Source organism: Bombina bombina, chromosome 3 (genome assembly GCF_027579735.1).
Source record: "Bombina bombina isolate aBomBom1 chromosome 3, aBomBom1.pri, whole genome shotgun sequence".
Taxonomy (NCBI): domain Eukaryota; kingdom Metazoa; phylum Chordata; class Amphibia; order Anura; family Bombinatoridae; genus Bombina; species Bombina bombina.
This window is the reverse complement of record NC_069501.1, coordinates 106,085,470-106,105,591: the sequence shown is the minus strand read 5'-3', so window position 1 is coordinate 106,105,591 and position 20,122 is coordinate 106,085,470.

Genomic DNA, 20,122 nt, shown 5'->3' with positions numbered 1-20,122 from the left:
TGGTATATGTCACCATCAAATGTGATCAAATAAAAAAAAATTGTTTACTTTTTCACTAACTTTTTCACAAACTATAGCTTTCTCACTTAAATTATTCACAAGCAGCGTGTGCAATTATGGCACAAATGGCTGTAAATGCTTCTCTGGGATCCCCTTTGTTCAGAAATAGTAGACATATATGGCATTGGCGTTGCTTTTTTTTGGTGATTAGAAGGCCGCTAAATTCCGCTGCGCACCACACTTGTATTATACCCAGCAGTGAAGGGGTTAATTAGGTAGCTTGTATGGAGCTTGTAGGGTTAATTTTAGCTTTAGTGTAGTGTAGCAGACAACCCAAAGTATTGATCTAGGCCTATTTTGATATATTTCATGCCACCATTTCACCTCCAAATGCGATCAAATAAAAAAAATCGATAACTTTTTCACTAACTTTAGGATTCTCACTGAAATTATTTACAAACAGCTTGTGCAATTATGGCACAAATGGTTGTAAATGCTTCTCTGTGATCCCCTTTGTTCAGAAATAGCAGACATATATGGCTTTGATGTTGCTTTTTGGTAATTAGAAGGCCGCTAAATGCCGCTGCGCACCACACTTGTATTATGCCCAAAAGTGAAGGGGTTAATTAGGTAGCTTGTATGGAGCTTGTAGGGTTAATTTTAGCTTGTAGTGTAGCAGATAACCTAAAGTATTGATCTAGGCCTATTTTGGTATATTTCATGCCACCATTTCACCTCCAAATGCGATCAAATAAAAAAAATCGATAATTTTTTCACTAACTTTAGGATTCTCACCGAAATTATTTACAAACAACTTGTGCAATTATGGCACAAATGGTTGTAAATGCTTCTCTGGGATCCCCTTTTTTCAGAAATAGCAGACATATATGGTTTGGTGTTGCTTTTTGGTAATTAGAAGGCCGCTAAATGCTGCTGCGCACCACACTTGTATTATGCCCAACAGTTAAGTGGTTAATTAGGTAGCTTGAAGGGTTAATTTTAGCTTTAGTGTAGAGATCAGCCTCCCACCTGACACATTCCACCCCCTGATCCTTCCCTCATCCCCCTCAAACAGCTATTTTTCCTCCCCCACCTCACAATTGTCACCGTCATTTTAAGTACTGGCAGAAATTCTGCCAGTACTAAAATAAAAGTTTTTTTTTATATATATATATATATATATATATATATATATATATATATATATATATATATATATATATATTTTATGTATATATAATGCAGTGTTGGATCCCCCCTTAGCCCCAAACCTCCCTGATCCCCCCCAAAGCTCTCTACCCCTCCTCCCCTCTACCTATTTGCTGCCATCTTGGGTACTGGCAGCTGTCTGCCAGTACCCAGTGTGCTAGAAAAAATAGGTATTTTATTTGTATTTATTTTTTAAACCCAATTTTCTGTAGTGTAGCTGCCCCCCTCAATACCCTACCCCCTCTCAGATCCCTTTTCCAACATTTATTCCCCCCTCCCTCTCCTTCTACCTCTCCCTCCTTCCCGTACATTATAGATGAGTCTTGCGCACCTGCCCCCCCCCCCCGTGCACTTCCGCTCACTCGCGCACACTGCAGGGACAGGATCCGGAAGTCCCCCCAATGATGGGCCGCACACCCGCCTCCCTGCTACAGCTCCTACCCACCAAAAAGGTTATTGCAGGATGCCTCAATATTGAGGCATCACTGCAATAGTTTGAAAGCATCTGGAAGCAAACACGATCGCTTCTAGCGCTTCAAACCCCTGAGGATGTGCCAGGCACGTCCTTGGTCATTAACTGACACCCTTTGTAGGACGTGCCTGACATGTGCTTATTTAAAAATAAAAAAACATGTGTTTTACCATTTTCCAAATATCCACTTAAGGGGGGTGAAAAGTGGAGGGGTTAATCATGAGGATCCCTATATTTCAAAAACCAAAGATGTTACAGATGTGAAAATTGGTATTTACATTGTCCTTTAAAAATAAAGAAATACGTGTTTTACCATTTACCAAAAATCCCCTTAAGGGGGGGGAGGTGAAAAGGGGGGTGATTTATGAGGCTTCCTATATTTCAAAAAGCAAAAATGTTACAAACGTGAAAATTAGTATTTACATTTTCCTTTAAAAATAAAAAAACACATTCTTTACCATTTCCCAAAACATCAACTTAAGGGGGGTGAAAAGGGGAATTATTTATGAAGATACCTATATCTCAAAAAACAAAGATGTTAGAAAAGTAAAAATTATAATTCAAAATCTTTATTATAAAGTAAGTTTACGTGCCAAATTTCTTGCTCTTAACGTCAGGAGTTCTCAAGATATGGATATCACTAAAAAAATTAATACTCTTTTTTTCACATCTGACAGTTGAGTCATAATATATAATTACAATTTAATATATAAGTAATTGTAAACAGAATAATAATAACATATTTTTAATTTGCCAAACAGACGCCCCCCCAAAACTTAGCTGATTGGTGCCCATGTACGAGAAACACTGAGAATTAACGAAAACTCACAGTTCATGTCAGCGAGTATGCAACCCTAACGGGCACACAGGTGTGGGCACAGGTGGTCGCGTTTTTCGCTATTTTTTACAAATGACAAAATCCACGCGAGCGAAGCCGCGGGCAACAGATAGTTTTCAATAAATACTAATTGTTGACTATCCTTTGTACAGAACTGATAGATAAATATCAGTTTCCAGACAAACTTTGAATTTTAACATGCATACTGAGCTCATATTATATATGTAACACACCTGGCACAGGAAGTTACTGGAAGTTACTGTGCCCAGCATCAAACATTAAAAACATTAAAGGGACATTAAACACTAACTAAATGCTAGATAGAATGATGCATTCAAAGAAAAGATTTGTCTGAGAATAACACATAGATGCATTTTTAAAGTTTCTTTTGCTGTGTAAACTTTTACGGCTAGATTTGGAGTTTTGTCGGTAACGACCCGAAAAACTAACGCCGGCTTTTTTCTGGCCGCACCATAAAAATAACTCTGGTATTGAGAGTCCACATAAAGGCTGCGTTAGGCTCCAAAAAAGGAGCGTAGAGCATTTTTAAAGCAGCTTCAACTCTCGATACCAGAGTTGCTTACGCAAGCGGCCAGCCTCAAAAACGTGCTCGTGCACGATTCTCCCATAGGAAACAATGGGGCTGTTTGAGCTGAAAAAAAACCTAACACCTGCAAAAAATCCGCGTTAAGCTCCTAACGCAGCCCCATTGTTTGCTATGGGGAAACACTTCCTACGTCTGCACCTAACACTTTAACATGTACCCGAGTCTAAACACCCCTAACCTTACACTTATTAACCCCTAATCTGCCGCCCCTGCTATCGCTGACCCCTGCATATTATTATTAACCCCTAATCTGCCGCTCCGTAAACCGCCGCTACTTACATTATCCCTATGTACCCCTAATCTGCTGCCCTAACATCGCCGACCCCTATATTATATTTATTAACCCCTAATCTGCCCCCCACAATGTCGCCTCCACCTGCCTACACTTATTAACCCCTAATCTGCCTACCGGACCTGAGCGCTACTATAATAAAGTTATTAACCCCTAATCCGCCTCACTAACCCTATAATAAATAGTATTAACCCCTAATCTCCCCTCCCTAACATCGCCGACACCTAACTTCAATTATTAACCCCTAATCTGCTGACCCAATCTCGCCGCTATTCTAATAAATGTATTTACCCCTAAAGCTAAGTCTAACCCTAACCCTAACACCCCCCTAACTTAAATATAATTTTAATCTAACGAAATTAATTAACTCTTATTAAATAAATTATTCCTATTTAAAGCTAAATACTTACCTGTAAAATAAATCCTAATATAGCTACAATATAAATTATAATTATATTATAGCTATTTTAGGATTAATATTTATTTTACATGTAACTTTGTATTTATTTTAACCAGGTACAATAGCTATTAAATAGTTAAGAACTATTTAATAGCTAAAATAGTTAAAATAATTACAAATTTACCTGTAAAAGAAATCCTAACCTAAGTTACAATTAAACCTAACACTATACTATCAATAAATTAATTAAATAAACTACCTACAATTACCTACAATTAACCTAACACTACACTATCAATAAATTAATTAAATACAATTCCTACAAATAAATACTATTAAATAAACTTGCTAAAGTACAAAAAATAAAAAAGAACTAAGTTACAAAAAATAAAAAAATATTTACAAACATAAGAAAAATATTACAACAATTTTAAACTAATTACACCTACTCTAAGCCCCCTAATAAAATAACAAAGCCCCCCAAAATAAAAAAAATGCCCTACCCTATTCTAAATAACTAAAGTTCAAAGCTCTTTTACCTTACCAGCCCTGAACAGGGCCCTTTGCGGGGCATGCCCCAAGAAGTTCAGCTCTTTTGCCTGTAAAAAAAAAAATACAATACCCAAGCCCCCCAACATTACAACCCACCACCCACATACCCCTAATCTAACCCAAACCCCCCTTAAATAAACCTAACACTAAGCCCCTGAAGATCTTCCTACCTTGTCTTCACCTCACCGGGTTCAACGATCTGTCCAGAAGAGCTCCTCCGATGTCCTGATCCAAGCCCAAGCGGGGGGCTGAAGAGGTCCATGATCCGGCTGAAGTCTTCATCCAAGCGGGAGCTGAAGAGGTCCATGATCCGGATGAAGTCTTCATCCAAGCGGGAGCTGAAGAGGTCCATGATCCGGATGAAGTCTTCTATCAACGGCATCTTCAATCTTCTTTCTTCCGGATCCATCTTGCAGACCTCCGACGCGGAACATCCTGCTGGCCCGACGGACTAACGACGAATGACGGTTCCTTTAAGGGACGTCATCCAAGATGGCGTCCCTCGAATTCCGATTAGCTGATAGGATTCTATCAGCCAATCGGAATTAAGGTAGGAAAATTCTGATTGGCTGATGGAATCAGCCAATCAGATTCAAGTTCAATCCGATTGGCTGATTCAATCAGCCAATCAGATTGAGCTCGCAATCTATTGGCTGTTCCGATCAGCCAATAGAATGCAAGCTCAATCTGATTGGCTGATTGGATCAGCCAATCGGATTGAACTTGAATCTGATTGGCTGATTCCATCAGCCAATCAGAATATTCCTACCTTAATTCCGATTGGCTGATAGAATCCTATCAGCCAATCGGAATTCGAGGGACGCCATCTTGGATGACGTCGCTTAAAGGAACCGTCATTCGTCGTTAGTCCGTCGGGCCAGCAGGATGTTCCGCGTCGGAGGTCTGCAAGATGGATCCGGAAGAAAGAAGATTGAAGATGCCGTTGATAGAAGACTTCATCCGGATCATGGACCTCTTCAGCTCCCGCTTGGATGAAGACTTCATCCGGATCATGGACCTCTTCAGCTCCCGCTTGGATGAAGACTTCAGCCGGATCATGGACCTCTTCAGCCCCCCGCTTGGGCTTGGATCAGGACATCGGAGGAGCTCTTCTGGACAGATCGTTGAACCCGGTGAGGTGAAGACAAGGTAGGAAGATCTTCAGGGGCTTAGTGTTAGGTTTATTTAAGGGGGGTTTGGGTTAGATTAGGGGTATGTGGGTGGTGGGTTGTAATGTTGGGGGGCTTGGGTATTGTATTTTTTTTTTTACAGGCAAAAGAGCTGAACTTCTTGGGGCATGCCCCGCAAAGGGCCCTGTTCAGGGCTGGTAAGGTAAAAGAGCTTTGAACTTTAGTTATTTAGAATAGGGTAGGGCATTTTTTTATTTTGGGGGGCTTTGTTATTTTATTAGGGGGATTAGAGTAGGTGTAATTAGTTTAAAATTGTTGAAATATTTTTCTTATGTTTGTAAATATTTTTTTATTTTTTGTAACTTAGTTCTTTTTTATTTTTTGTACTTTAGCAAGTTTATTTAATTGTATTTATTTGTAGGAATTGTATTTAATTAATTTATTGATAGTGTAGTGTTAGGTTAATTGTAGGTAATTGTAGGTAGTTTATTTAATTAATTTAGTGATAGTATAGTGTTAGGTTTAATTGTAACTTAGGTTAGGATTTCTTTTACAGGTAAATTTGTAATTATTTTAACTATTTTAGCTATTAAATAGTTCTTAACTATTTAATAGCTATTGTACCTGGTTAAAATAAATACAAAGTTACCTGTAAAATAAATATTAATCCTAAAATAGCTATAATATAATTATAATTTATATTGTAGCTATATTAGGATTTATTTTACAGGTAAGTATTTAGCTTTAAATAGAAATAATTTATTTAATAAGAGTTAATTAATTTCGTTAGATGTAAATTATATTTAACTTAGGGGGGTGTTAGTGTTAGGGTTAGACTTAGCTTTAGGGGTTAATACATTTATTAGAATAGCGGTGAGCTCCGGTCGGCAGATTAGGGGTTAATAATTGAAGTTAGGTGTCGGCGATGTTAGGGAGGGCAGATTAGGGGTTAATACTATTTATTATAGGGTTAGTGAGGCGGATTAGGGGTTAATAACTTTATTATAGTAGCACTCAGGTCCGGTCGGCAGATTAGGGGTTAATAAGTGTAGGCAGGTGGAGGCGACGTTGAGGGGGGCATATTAGGGGTTAATAAATATAATATTGGGGTCGGCGATGTTAGGGGCAGCAGATTAGGGGTACATAAGGATAACATAGGTGGCGGTGCTTTGCGGTCGGCAGATTAGGGGTTAATAAGTGTAGGTAGGTGGAGGTGACGTTGTGGGGGGCAGGTTAGGGGTTAATAAATATAATACAGGGGTCGGCGGTGTTAGGGGCAGCAGATTAGGGGTACATAAGGATAACGTAGGTGGCGGTCGGCAGATTAGGGGTTAAAAAAAATATTCGAGTATCGGCGATGTGGGGGGACCTCGGTTTAGGGGTACATAGGTAGTTTATGGGTGTTAGTGTATTTTAGAGTACAGTAGTTAAGAGCTTTATAAACCGGCGTTAGCCCAGAAAGCTCTTAACTACTGACTTTTTTCCTGCGGCTGGAGTTTTGTCGTTAGATGTCTAACGCTCACTTCAGAAACGACTCTAAATACCGGAGTTAGAAAGATCCCATTGAAAAGATAGGATACGCAATTGACGTAAGGGGATCTGCGGTATGGAAAAGTCGCGGATGAAAAGTGAGCGTTAGACCCTATTTTGAGTGACTCCAAATACCGGCGGTAGCCTAAAACCAGCGTTAGGAGCCTCTAACGCTGGTTTTCACGGCTAACGCCAAACTCCAAATCTAGGTCTAACGGCTAGATTTGGAGTTTTTTCGGTAACGACCCGAAAAACTAACGCCGGCTTTTTTCTGGCCGCACCATAAAAATAACTATGGTATTGAGAGTCCACAGAATGGCTGCGTTAGGCTCCAAAAAAGGAGCGTAGAGCATTTTTAACGCAGCTTCAACTCTCGATACCAGAGTTGCTTACGCAAGCGGCCAGCCTCAAAAACGTGCTCGTGCACGATTCTCCCATAGGAAACAATGGAGCTGCTTGAGCTGAAAAAAAACACCTGCAAAAAAAGCCGCGTTCAGCTCCTAATGCAGCCCCATTGTTTGCTATGCGGTAACCCTTCCTACGTCTGCACTTAACACTCTAACATGTACCCCGAGTCTAAACACCCCTAACCTTACACTTATTAACCCCTAATCTGCCGCCCCAGCTATCGCTGACCCCTGCATATTATTATTAACCCCTAATCTGCCGCTCCGCAAACCGCCGCTACTTACATTATCCCTATGTACCCCTAATCTGCTGCCCTAACATCGCCGACCCCTATATTATATTTATTAACCCCTAATCTGCCCCCCACAACGTCGCCTCCACCTTACTACACTTATTAACCCCTAATCTGCCGACCGGACCTGAGCGCTACTATAATAAAGTTATTAACCCCTAATCTGCCTCACTAACCCTATAATAAATAGTATTAACCCCTAATCTGCCCTCCCTAACATCGCCGACACCTAACTTCAATTATTAACCCCTAATCTGCCGACCGGAGCTCACCGCTATTCTAATAAATGTATTAACCCCTAAAGCTAAGTCTAACCCTAACACTAACACCCCCCTAAGTTAAATATAATTTACATCTAACGAAATTAATTATCTCTTATTAAATACATTATTCCTATTTAAAGATACTTACCTGTAAAATAAATCCTAATATAGCTACAATATAAATTATAATTATATTATAGCTATTTTAGGATTAATATTTATTTGACAGGCAACTTTGTAATTATTTTAACCAGGTACAATAGCTATTAAATAGTTAAGAACTATTTAATAGTTACCTAGTTAAAATAATTACAAAATTACCTGTAAAATAAATCCTAACCTAAGTTACAATTAAACCTAACACTATACTATCATTAAATTAATTAAATAAACTACCTACAATTACCTACAATTAACCTAACACTACACTATCAATAAATTAATTAAATACAATTCCTACAAATAAATACAATTAAGTAAACTAGCTTAAGTACAAAAAATAAAAAAGAACTAAGTTACAAAAAATAATAAAATATTTACAAACATAAGAAAAATATTACAACAATTTTAAACTAATTACACCTACTCTAAGCCCCCTAATAAAATAACTAAGACCCCCAAAATAAAAAATGCCCTACCCTATTCTAAATTACTAAAGTTCAAAGCTCTTTTACCTTACCAGCCCTGAACAGGGCCCTTTGCGGGGCATGCCCCAAGAAGTTCAGCTCTTTTGCCTGTAAAAAAAAACATACAATACCCCCCCAACATTACAACCTACCACACACATACCCCTAATCTAACCCAAACCCCCCTTAAATAAACCTAACACTAAGCCCCTGAAGATCATCCTACCTTGTCTTCACCTCACCAGGTATCACCGATCCGTCCTGGCTCCAAAATCTTCATCCAACCCAAGCGGGGGCTGGCGATCCATCATCCAGTGGCTGAAGAGGTCCAGAAGAGGCTCCAAAGTCTTCATCCTATCCGGGAAGAAGAGGCGATCCGGACCGGCAACCATCTTGATCCAAGCGGCATCTTCTATCTTCATCCGATGACGACCGGCTCCATCCTGAAGACCACCACCGCGGACCCATCTTCTTCCGGCGACGTCCAACTGAAGAATGACGGTTCCTTTAAGGGACGTCATCCAAGATGGCGTCCCTCGAATTCCGATTGGCTGATCGGAACAGCCAATAGAATGCGAGCTCAATCTGATTGGCTGATTGGATCAGCCAATCGGATTGAACTTGATTCTGATTGGCTGATTCCATCAGCCAATCAGAATATTCCTACCTTAATTCCGATTGGCTGATAGAATCCTACAAGCCCCACTGTTGCTCTGAGCAGCTGCAGTATTTAAAATGCTGGTGTACTGAGAATATCTAGCTATGCTTCACATGCACGTGCAAAGAAAATTGTTAACACTTAATTTTTAAGTATTTTTGCAAATGTGTGTATAATGTAAATATGTTTCTATTTAAATATGTAATTCATCTATGGGCATTTAAATTTAGTTTGGAATGTCAATTTAAATGGGATTTTCACATGCATATATTTATGAAGGAATGGGTGGACAAGTTCCCCAACATTTGTATTACTTACAAATTAAGAAATAACATAAAATGAACTACTTTTTCTCTACCCAGAAATAATGGGTAGAGTTTTGGAATATAGTCTGTTTACATAACAATATAAAACTCATTAATCCATATACCCTGCAGCAGAGATCTTGCAGAACACTCTATCAGGTAGATTACGAATTATGTATGTTAGAGGGATTTTAACAAACGCAACAAAATTTGTGTTATTTCACCCTCTATAGCGCTGCTATTACAAGTTTGGAAACAGCCGGCTTGTGCGCGCGATATGGTTGCGTTGAGCTCCATACGGCACAAAATACAAGCGCTGTTTTGACGTGCCCGTGCACGCTTTCCCCATAGACATCAATGGGGAGAGCGGGTCAGAAAAAAACTAACACCTGCAATCGCGGAATGAAAAGCTCTGTAACGCAGCCCCATTGATGTCTATGGAGAAAAAAAGTAACATTTAAACCTAACACCCTAACATAAACCCCACGTCTAAACACCCCTAATCTGCCGCCCCCGACTTTGCCACCACCTACATAATGGTATTAACCCCTAATCTGCCGCTCCCGATATCGCCACCACCAAAATAAATCTATTAACCCCTAATCTGCCACTCCCGATATCGCTGCCACTATACTAAAGTTATTAACCTCTATTCCCCTGCACCCCAACATCGCCCATACTATAATAAATCAAATAACCCCTATTCCGTCGCTCCCTGACATCGCCGCCACTAAATAAAGGTATTAACCCCTAAACCTCTGGCCTCCCACATCACTACCACTAAATAAACTTATTAACCCCTAAACCGCCAACCAACCACATCACAACCTAAATTAAACTATTAACCCCTAAACCTTACCCTAACCTAAACCTAACCTAATCCTAACACCCCCTAACTTTAACATAATTAAAATAGAGTTAAATTAAAGTTACAATTATTTTAACTAAATAATACTTATTTAAAACTAAATACATACTTACCTGTGAAATAAAACCTAAGATAGCTACAATATAACTAATAGTTATATTGTAGCTAGCTTAGGTTTTATTTTAATCTCATAGGTAAGTTTGTATTTATTTTAACTAGGTAGACTAGTTAGTAAATAGTTATTAACTATTTACTAACTACCTAGTTACTGCGCAGGGATGAAAAAGATGCCGGTACCACAATGGATGAGGATTGAGCCGCCTGGATGAAGATCTTCCGCTGCCTGGATGTCCGGACTTCAGAAACTGTAAGTGGATCATTGGGGGTTAGTGTTAGGATTTTTTAAACTTTTTGGGTGTTTTTTTTTTTAGTTTAGAGTTTGGGCTTTTCTTAAAAGAGCTAAATGCCCTTTAAGGGCAATGCCCATACAAATGCCCTTTTCAGGGCAAAGGGTAACTTAGGTTTTTGTTAGAGTTAGGTTTTTTTATTTTGGGGGGTTGGTTGGGTGGTGGGTTTTACTGTTGGGGGGTCTTTGTATATTTTTTACAGGTAAAAGAGCTGTTTAACTTAGGGCAATGCCCTACAAAAGGCCCTATTAAAGGGACAGTATACACTCATTTTCATATAACTGCATGTAATAGACACTACTATAAAGAATAAGATGCACAGATACTGATATAAAAATCCAGTATAAAACTGTTTAAAAACTTACATAGAAGCTGTCAGTTTGACTCTGTTGAAAAGGTAGCTGGAAAGCCCACTGCAAGTGGGAAATAAGACACTCCCCCTTCTTTTGCATATGAAAAGACCCTTTACACAAACAGGAGCAAGCTGGAGAAGGTAGCTGATGATATTCACATAAAACTTTGGGGTTTGGTTAGGAGTCTGAAAATCAGAGCACTGTTATTTAAAAATAAGCAAAACTATACATTTATTTTAAAATAAAACTTTATGGGCTATATAAATAGATCATCTACAAAACATTTATGCAAAGAAAAAATGAGTGTATAATGTCCCTTTAAGGGCTATTGGTAGTTTATTGTAGTCTAGGTTATTTTTTATTTTGGGTGGGCTTTTTTATTTTTATAGGGCTATTAGATAAGGTGTTCTTTTTTATTTTTGATAATTTCGTTTGTTATTTTTCATAATTTAGTGTTTATTTTTTGTAATTTAGTATTTTTTATTTTTTGTAATTAGATACTTTGTAATTTTTATAGTAGTGTTGGGATTTTTTTAATGTTTATTTTAGTTTTCTAAATTGGTAGTTAGTTTGATTTTAGTATAATAGTTATATTAGTTTAATTGTTAGTTTAAACTTAGTTTTTTTAATTTGACAGGTAAGGTTTAATTTAATTTAAGATAGGGCAATTGTAATTTTAATATAACGTTAGGTAGGCGTTAGGTTTAGGGGTTAGAATCATTTCATCACTTCTCACTCCTACATATGGAGAAGGCTTAAGGCTCATTTTGGGCCGATGGCTCTCTGATCTAAGTAGCTCTCTGTTACAAGTAGCAAGAGTTAGCACACTGGAGTTAGAAACTGGAGGTTGAAACTGCAGACCAACTAACAGGTAAACTTAATAACTATACTTCTACACAATGCTTTCTATGCCTTTTCTGCTCTCTCTGTCTTCCCTTCTCCTAAAAATCACTGCATGTCCCTATAACAACAATCCCCACACTATCCATATCTCCCCCTCCCTTCTCTCATCCCCTATGCTGTCCTCTCATGAACTACTTTGTTTCCTTAGAAACTCTTCCCCCTCTAACTCTCCTGTGTATAATCATTCCAGCTCCTACAAATCTCATTCTCACCTTCTGTCTCTCTCACTGCTACTACTGCTTGCTGCTGGTGATGTCTCTCCTAACCCCGGCCCTGCAACAATCGCCACACTTTTACACTCTCGCTCCATCTCCCACTAAAAAATCCTAGTTCACGCAATACCAACAATCTCATCTCAATTAACACACAGCGCCTAACCCCTCCCTTTTCTTGTGCCCTCTGGAATGCTCGCTCCGTCTGTAACAAGCTTACAACTGTTCACGACCTGTTTGTTTCCAATGCTTTCAACCTCTTAGCTATTACTGAAACCTGGCTATCTTCCTCTGACACTGCTTCCATTGCTGCTCTCACACATGGTGGTCTTCACTTTAGCCACACACCTAGGCCAGGTGAGAGACACGGTGGCGGTGTTGGCATCTTACTCTCCCCCTCCTGCTCCTATCAGTACCTATCCCCATTTCCATCTCTCTCCTTTTCTTCCTTTGAAGTCCACTGCATTCGCCTGTTCTCCCTTCTCTCTCTCAGAGTGGCAGTTATCTATCGCCCCCCTGGACCAACTTCCCAATTCCTTTACAACTTTGCTACCTGGCTTCCTTACTTTCTCTCCACAAATACACCTGCTCTAATTCTAGGGGACTTCAACATCCCCATTGAAAACCCATCTGCCCCTGCTGCCTCTAAACTTCTCTCACTCACTAACTTCTTCAGCCTGTCACAATCCACCCTATTCCCTACCCACCGCGAAGGACACTCAATTGATCTGGTATTCTCCTATCTCTGCTCTCTCTCTAATGTTGCATGTCACCCATTTCCCATCTCAGACCACCATCTACTCACCTTTAATCCTAATATAGATAGTAAACCTACGTCCCCCTCTCGCCCCCGCACCAGCAGAAATCTGCACACTGTGGACGCTCCCTAACTCTCCAATCTTATTCAACTATGCCTCCCCCATGCCTCCCCCACACTTCCAAGATATCCTGCCCTGACCTTGCTATAACCCACTATAACAATACTCTCTCGCTCCACCCCAACCTCGCAAAGCCCCACGTCGTCAGCTCCAACCCTGGCACTCCCAACAAATGCGTCACCTACAAAAATTTTGGCTAAAAATCTCTAAAAATGTTTTAATAGGTCTTGACAAATCTTAAAACCAAAATACAAGGGAATAAAAAACAAAGGATAAAAGACAATGGTAAAAAACAATTACAAAATACATGGATCCATGAACATGATTAGAGATAATCGCAATATGATCGTTGAAAACAAATAAAAACAATGGTGAACCAATAATTATAAATCAGTCAGTCTGGTGGTAAAGAGCCAAAAAACTAAAGTCCTAAAAAAGAAAAATTATATATAAATTCAATGTAGAAAATGTAAGTCCAAATCCAATAAAAAACTTTTGGAAAATCCTATAGTGAATGGGGGTCAAATCCAAAATTGTGACGAAAGTCTAGTGAAAAAGGATAATAATAAAAGGCTTGAACAGATATAAAATAGTAATCCTCCAATAGTGATCAAAAAATGACGAAATGTGTGGCATACATGGCAAAAATTGAAAAATATATTGAAAAAATATATAAAAACAATCCTCAATCTTCAAACAAGTGCCAACAAATATTAGGAAAGTGATTTTGATGTAAAAAATAAGTAAAGAAAAGAACCAAGGATACACTATATACAGGCTTTAAATGGGTCCTAAAAGCTACCATTTCTACATCCTGGAAAGAATCACACCTAAAGCTAATCAATAACGCATATCTTACACCTAGGAAAATGTCTAAATGGCTTACAAAACTGGCTCCTAATAGAGGCAACAACTGTTCCAGATGCAATAATGCAAATGCAGACATAGTCCATTGTTTCTGGGACTGTCCTAAAATTAAACAGTTCTGGCGCAAAGTCGAGTTCTGGACCAATAAGAGGTTAGAGTATAGAATAGAACTTACATCCAGATACATCTTTTTCTTTGCCCCTACAGAAAACAGCAGAAATAACCGTAACCTTATTAATACAGTGATTATGGTAGGTCGCAATCTTATTCTTAAAAACTGGAAGAGTAACAGAGCTCCGTCAATCTCGTGTTTTTTAAACTCTGTGAGGTCTCAAATAATTTTTGAGCAAATGACTATATCGCCTTCACATAAGAAAAATATTAAAGCTTACTTTTCAACATGGTTAAGAGTCATACTATCATACCCCAGAGATATACAATTCTCCCTCATTACTAGTCTGCGAAGAACAGAGTACTTTGAAACCTTAATTCTATCAGGGGTATTCCCTCCTGAATGGTATTGAGGCTTGGAACAGTGGATAGAACATCCTTAGAGGGATGACGGGGACCGGGGGTGGCTGGTTGTGGAGGGAGTATTGAGTCAGAGAGCCGGGTACCCCCTTCTCTTCTTTTTTCCTTTTTTTTTTTTTTTTTTCTCTTTTTTTTTTTTGTTGTTGTTGTTTGTTTTGTTGTTGTATGAATGAAACTGCCTTCTCCCCAATAGGGATAAGGCAAAGGTCCTTCAAAATTAAAGGATAATGAACTTAAGAGTAATTGCCGTAAGATAGAGCTAGAATTGTACAAAGTATACGAGAACTTATCTGCTTTTTGGATTCTGCCTTTGTTATGGCAAATGTACTTGTTTCCTTTCAATAAAAATTTGAAATAAAAAAAGAAAAATATATTGAAAAAATATATAAAAACAATCCTCAATCTTCAAACAAGTGCCAACAAATATTAGGAAAGTGGTTTTGATGTAAAAAATAAGTAAAGAAAAGAACCAAGGGAATGAACAATCCAATTGTGGAAAAACAAAACAAAATATAGTGTAGAATGTCTTATACAAATGACAGATAATGAAATAAGGCTTACCAGTGCTAGTCTACGCGTTTCGGCCTGTACTAGGCCTTTCTCAAGACTGGTTTGTTGATGCTAGAGGTGGCCTTATAAAGGGTGCTATACCGGATGTAGCTGAATTGTTTACTTCCGGTGCCTTAATCTTACTGTTCTATTAGAGCGTTTTTTAACAAACTAAAATGTGATTCAAATAGTATTTAAGAAGGGAGACAAGAGACTATCCGAAACTTAGATAATCTTAGTAGTTTTGTCAATGTCTTTGACTGGTATATTTGCTCCGTAAAACTCGTGACGTCACTTCCGGTATCGGTAAATTAATCCGATCTTAAAATAATGATCGTAACCTCCTATGGGTGTATACTTTTTTAAAATAGACATGTCAAGTTTTGCTAATTTTACTATTAAAATTGGTGCCAATTGTCAAAGACCTTGATTACTGATTGCTATGACTGGGTCCGTGAACGGACCAAACTGATTGGTCGTGACGTCACGACATAGGGTATGCGCCTTTTGATTGGGTCCGGGAAAGGTGTGTTTGTTATTCCTTTAGTAACAGTACCATGTGTTATGGGCTACGTGAATGGCCATAATCGGGGGTGTGGCGGTTTTATCCTCTTTTGATTGGAAATAGGTTGTAAAACATCTTGGGACAATGGTTAGTGATAGACTTAGAAAGACATTATTTTCTAAGCAATAATACACCAGTTTCTTGGTGATAGTTTTAGTGCAATGTCAAAACAGTTTGTCATGCAGCTTGTAACATACTAAATGTACTTAAATGTATTAAAAGTATTAGAAATCTTGTCTAGTTTATCTTTGAGAGATAATTGCACTTGAGAGTTTCTAATCTAATTACAAAATTTTGTGGGGGTATTGGATCTTGTTGTAAAATAACAGTAATATGATAATAGAGGAGACGGAAGAATCTAGAGGTTGGTCGTGCTATGGGATATAGTACTTTCTTTAAGGGACAGCTTTATCACAGTTTACAGGGAGGTGTCTGATTGTAAATGCAAGCACACGCTTGAGAGTTCGGGATCCGTCCAAAAAAATGTATGAGGGAAGGAGTAGTGAACCGTCCTTTTCAATCAGCTATATTTTACTTACTTACTAATATCTATTTAGTTGTAAGAGTAAAGTCCAAGATGATTATTAAAAATAATCTTTTATATAAATATATGTATTTTTTACACTCTGTCTGTGATGACTAGAATATAGCAGTGTTAACGAAGATGATAGTCATGAGTGACTTACATTATAAAACCCCCATAATGAGGTCTTTGGGGAATCTCGTTTTAAAGAGAAATATTTAAAAATGTTTAAAAAAGTTTAAAAAAATGATGCTTGTAGCTAAGAAGGGGATGTCCATAACCGGATATAAAAGGGATTGTGTAAATCTCACAATCATAATAATTGTAATTGAGCTGAAACAAAAAGAAAAAGAAAAGAAATGATCAGGGAGTCAGATAGACCCTATAACTTCAGGTCTTGAGTATGTGTGTTCTATAATTCCTACAATAGTCAGATGGCCTATACAGTTAGAAATAGATTTTGGAGGTCCTTTTAAAGACTTAAATGGGAGCTGTGGGGTCTAGTAGTGTAGTGTAATGGTTTTAGCCCTAGTGAAATAGACATAATCTAACTTTGTCACTAAGTTCAATACAATGACCAGCTGATAGCCGTGTGTTTAGGCTTAGGGTGTGGATCAGAACTTATTCCTGAGGCATAGTCTTAGAAAGAGGATGCTGTGTGCTAGTTGGTCAAGGAAAGTGGTTTCTTAAATCTTAAGAGTACCATGTTCATAGTTGGGAAATGGGTAAACAATTCTTATGCTCAGACCATATTAAAAAGATGCGAAAGGTCTTCTTTATTGTTAAGACCTCTTGGATACAGACAGTATAGGTTGAAGATCCACCTTGATTCCGCTGTGAGGAGTTTCTTTTCCTAATGGCCTCCTCTCCAATCTTTTTTGATCTTCTGAATCCCTAGAAAAGTGAGTTCTTTGATATTCCCTTTGTGTTTATTGGCAAAATGTTTATATAGGGCTGTGTCCGTGTTTAATTTTTCAATGAGCAACAGGTGTTCTCGTATCCTGTCCTTAAGAGTTCTAGATGTTTGGCCTACATATTGTAGGCCACATGAACATTGCAGCATGTATATTATGCCTTTGTCTTGGCATCTAATTAGATCGTTGATTTTATGTATTTCCTTGGTGTTATGGCAGCTAAATGATGCTGCTTTGATGCCTTGCTTACAGGCCTTGCACGATACACATGGGAAAAACCCTTTGATTTCTTTTCCGAATACATTTTTTACTCCAGAGGACTTTTTCTTTGGTAAACTCGGGGCTATTCTGTTTTTCAAATTTTTGGTTTTCCTATAGATAAACCTAGGTTGTATAGGTAGTCTTTCACCTATTACGTCATCATCCTTAAGTATACCCCAGTGTTTTCTAAATATATTTTCTATTAGGTTTTTGTTGTCGCTGTACTCTGTGATCATGGGGATGTTGAGATGCTCTTCGTCTGTCATCGTTGTAGATTTCTTATATTTTGTAAGTTTGGTTCTATCGGTCATCCTTACTTCTTGGATTTTCTGGTCCAATATGGTCTTGTTGTATCCTCTCTCTAGTAGTTTGGATTTGATTAGTGTCGCCTGTTCTTCCCATTTTTTTGCAGTGGAGCAGTTTTTCCTCATCCTTAATAATTGTCCTTTTGGAATGTTGTTCTTCCAATTGTAGTGGTGGCAACTTGTCATGTGGATATAATTGTTGCTATCTACCTCTTTAAAGTTTGTTGAGGTTTCCAATTTCCCTTTTATAACTTCAATTTTCAGATCGAGGAAAATTACTTCAGTAGTACTGCTAGCATATGTAAATTGCAAATTGTTTGTATTTTTATTCATGACTTCAAAGGTGAAATCAAGATCCGTTTGTGTCCCCTTCCAAATGATAAGTATATCGTCGATGTAATGACGGTAGAGGACCAGGTCCGCGCTAGCTGGGCAGGACTCCCAAAATATATGCTCCCATCTGCCCATATAGAGGTTAGCATAGCTAGGCGCGAACCTGGTCCCCATTGCTGTACCACAAATTTGTTGGTAATATTGGCCATCATCACAGAAATAGTTGTGATTCAGTATATATTGAATACCGTCCAGAATGAAGTTCCTTTGTTCTTCTGGGACTTCTTTGTCCTTCTTGAGAAAGTATTCGACACCTTCTAATCCTTCTGTATGTGGGATACACATATATAATGAAGTGACGTCACAAGTGGCTAGAATGTAGCCGTCTTCCCACACTATATCTTCCAATAAATTTAGAACCTGGGTTGAATCTTTGAGATACGATGGTAGTTGTCGGACATATCTCTGTAGATTCAGGTCAACATATTCAGATAAGTTACTACTTAATGATCCAATCCCCAAAATGATTGGTCTTCCAGGGGGCTTTTGTAGCGATTTATGGATCTTCAGTAGGTGATATAACACAGGAGTGATGGGATGGTTAATGTTGATATAGTTGTACTCTTTGTCGTTAAGGATCCCCATCTCTTTTGCTTTATCTAGTATCGTCAATAATTCTTTCCTGTATGTTTCCAACGGATTGGAGCGTAATTTACAATATGTTTCTTGATTGCTCAGTATTCTTTCGTTCTCCAATTTGTAATCGGTCCTGTTCATGACAACGATTCCTCCTCCCTTATCTGCTGGTTTAATACTCAGATCATAGTTGTTCTCAAGTTCTTTAATAGTTTTCAACTGTTGGGTGGTTAGGTTGTGTTTCCTTATTTTTAATTTTCTCAATTGAATGTCCCTTATTTCTCTACATACTATATTCTCGAAGGATTCTATAGCTGCTCCTTTACTAGCAGTTGGATAGAAAGTGGACTTAGGTTTAAGTTCCGTATGTCTGTAAGGGTCTGTATATTCTCTCGGTGTATAAGCCGATCTCTCAGCTGGGGACCTTAAGAAAAACCTTTTCAGTGTGAGTTTCCGCACAAATTCCTTAGTATTGACAAATGTTTGAAATTTGTCCAGACATCTGGTGGGGGCAAAGGAGAGTCCAAACTTTAAGACAGAGTTTTCCTCTTTGGTCAAAGTGTGGGAACTTAGGTTAAAAATGCCAGTATTATCTTTGGTGTTGGTGTCTTTTTTATCAAGTTCATTGTTCTTATTTACTGTCTTATTTCATTTTACTCCTCCTCTTCTTCCTCGATGTGTCTTCTTTTTTGTGCTTTTGGTTTTTCTGAGCCCACATTTTTCTGTGATTTCAGCGACCTGTCTTTTTCTTTGCTGGGCGGATATTCCAGCCCTAAAAAAGAAGGTGAATCCCCAACATTTGGGGTAGTAGATGTTTGTGGATCAACCCTTGATTCTGTTCTTTTAATACAGTGTTGGATCCTCCACTCATCCTTCTTTTGGTGTCTTCCCTGAATGTTCATCTTGGACATTCACGTGACCACCTTTCATCTGAGGTGTCTTTTGTGTGTCTCTATAGGTATAGTTGAAGTCGTCTCTTCTCTCATAGTCTTCAAAGTTGACCTCTTGTCTCTGTTGGTGATAGGTGGATCTCCAATCTTCTTGTCTATTCCATTGTGGCCTTCTATAGTGGTGTTGTCTTCTTCTTGGGTAATATTCTTCTCTCCAAATTCTTTGGCTGTGGTTAGTTTGATAGTTTGGTGTCCTATTTTGAGAATAGTTCCACCCACTATTCCATTGGTCTCTTCTTCTATCGGGAGAGTAATTTACTCCAGGTCTCATATCTCTCCTTCTGTCGGGAGAGTAGTTTGCTCTAGGTTTCATATCTCTCCTTCTGTCGGGAGAGTAGTTAACTCTGGGTCTCATGTCTCTATTGTCATCATGTTCCCTGTTATAGTTGTTATACCGTCTAAAGTTCTGTCTATATCCGGGCTTATACCCTCGGTTTGAATGTGATGGTTGTATATGATAATTGAATCGTGTCTCATAGTCATTG